Genomic DNA, 2,663 nt, shown 5'->3' on the forward strand with positions numbered 1-2,663 from the left:
GACTCTTCACTTTCCTGACTGTTTCTTTTCCGGTACACAAACTTCTCAATTTGATGTAATCCCAATTGTTAATTTTGGCTAAGACTGCCTATGCCTCTGGGGTCTTTTCCAAGAAGTCTTTGCCTGTGCCTATATTTTGCAGGGTTTCTCCCATGTTCTCTAATAATTTGATAGTGTTGGTGCGTAGATTTAGGTCTTTAATCTATGTTGAGTGGATTTTTGTGTAAGGTGTAAGGTAGGGGTCTTGTTTCATGCTTCTGCACATGGAAATCTAGTTTTCCCAGGACCATTTGTTGAATAGATTGTCCTTGCTTCAGGAATTGGTTTTATATCCTTGATCAAATATAAGTTGGCTGTAGATGTTTGGATTGATTTCTGGTGTTTCTATTCTGTTCCATTGGTCTATCCATCTGTTTCTGTACCAGTACCATGCTGTTTTGATTATAACTTCCCTGTAGTATGTCCTGAAATCTGGTATTGTGATGCCTCTGGCTTTGTTTTTGTTGTGCAAGATTGCTTTAGCTATTCGAGGTCTCCTGTGTCTCCATATGAATTTCAGCATCACTTTTTCCATATCTGAGAAGAATGTCTTTGGTATTTTAATTGGTATCACATTGAATTTATAAATTGCTTTTGGGAGAATGGACATTTTGATGATGTTGATTCTTCCAATCCATGAGCATGGAAGATTTTTCCATTTTTTGGTATCCTCTTCTATTTCTTTCTTTAAGGTTTTGTAATTCTCATCGTAGAGATCTTTGACGTCCTTGGTTCAGTTTATTCTGAGGTATTTGATTGTTTTTATAGCTATTGAGAATGAGATTGATCTTAGCAGTTTTCTCAGCCATGGCATTGCCTGTGTATACAAAGGCTGTTGATTTTTGTGCATTGATTTTATATCCTGCTACTTTGGCAAACTCTTCTGTGAGCTCCTAGTAGAGTTCTTTGGATCCCCTAGATAAAGAATCATATCATCTGCAAAGAGAGATAGTTTGACTTCTTCCTTCCCATTATGTATCCCTTTAATTTCTTTTTCTTTCCTGATGGCTCTGGCTATAACTTCCAGTACTATATTGAAAAGCAGTGGTGAAATTGGGCATTCCTGTCTGGTACCAGATCTCAGTGGAAATGCTTCCAACTTTTCCCCATTCAATAGAATGCTGGCTGAGGGATTTTCATAAACTGCTTTGATTGTATTGAGGAATGTTCCCTCTATACCCAATTTTTTAGAGTTTTCATTATGAAAGGGTGTTGCATTTTATCAAATGCTTTCTCTGCATCTGTTGAGAGAATCATATGGTTTTTCTTCTTCTACAACTCTTTGTAGCAATTTCTAATGACTGTTTTTATTTCTGTGTTGGTGTTGTTACATTCCCTTTTTCATCTCTAATTTTATTGATTGGGGTCTTTTCTTTTTTTAGTTAGTTGGGCCAATGGTGTGTCAATTTTGTTTATTATTTTTTTTTCAAAAAAACAGCTCTTTGTTTTGCTGATCTTTTGTAAATTTTTTTTGATTCAGTTCTGTTGATTTGTTCTCTAATTTTAATTATTTCTCTTCTCCTACTAGTTTTGGGTCTGATTTGCTGCAGCTTTTCCTCTAGATCCTTGAGATGCATTGATAGTTCATTTATTTGGTGCCTTTCCAATTTCTTGATGTAGGTACCTATTGCTATAAACTTTCCTCTTAACACTGCTTTTGCTGTATCCCATGTTTTGATATGTTGTATTATTATCCTCATTTACTTACAGAAAGTTTTTGATTTCTCTTTTGATTTCTTTTGATTTCTTCTATGACCCAGTGTTTATTCAGGAGCATGTTGTTCAGTCTCCATGAGTTTGCATATGCTCTAGGGATTCCTTAGTTGCTAATTTCCAGCTTCATTCTACTGTGATCTGAGAAGATGCATGGTATGATTTCAATTATTTTGAATTTTCTGAGACTTTCTTTATGGCCTAGTAAGTGTTCAATCCTAGAGTAGGTTCCATGTACTGCTGAGAAGAATGTGCATTCTTTAAGTGTAGGATGAAATGTTCTGCATATATTTGTTAGATCCATTTGGGCAATAGTGTCGATTAAATCTGCTGTTTCCTTGTTGATCTTCTGTCTGGTTGATCTGTCTATATCTGAAAGTGGAGTATTGAAGTCCCCAATACTATTGTATTGGAGTCTAAGTCTTCCTTTAAGTCCCTTAGCATATCTTTTAAATAACCCGGTGCCCTGTAATTAGGTGCATATACATTTATAATAGTTGCATCTTCCTGTTGAAATGATCCCTTAATCATTATATAGTGTCCCTCTTTGTCTCTCTTAATAGTTGTAGTGTTAAAGTTTATTTTGTCTGATATTAAGATGGCTATGCCAGCTCTTTTTTGGTTTCTGTTGGCATGGAATATCTTTTTCCAACATTTCACTTTCAGTCTGCATGCATCTTTGTTGGAGAGATGTGTTTCTTGTAAGCAGCAAATAGATGGGTTTTGTTTTTTAATCCATTCAGCCAGTCTGTGTCTTTTAACTGAAGAGTTGAGGCCATTAACATTCAATGTGACTATTGATAAGTAGTGACTTTGCCCTGCCATTTTCCCAAAGATACTTCTAATATATGCTTTGAACTTCCTGTGATCTTTTACTGAGAGATTTTCTTCCTTTACCTTCTTTTGTATTG

Source organism: Lepus europaeus, chromosome 11 (genome assembly GCF_033115175.1).
Source record: "Lepus europaeus isolate LE1 chromosome 11, mLepTim1.pri, whole genome shotgun sequence".
Taxonomy (NCBI): domain Eukaryota; kingdom Metazoa; phylum Chordata; class Mammalia; order Lagomorpha; family Leporidae; genus Lepus; species Lepus europaeus.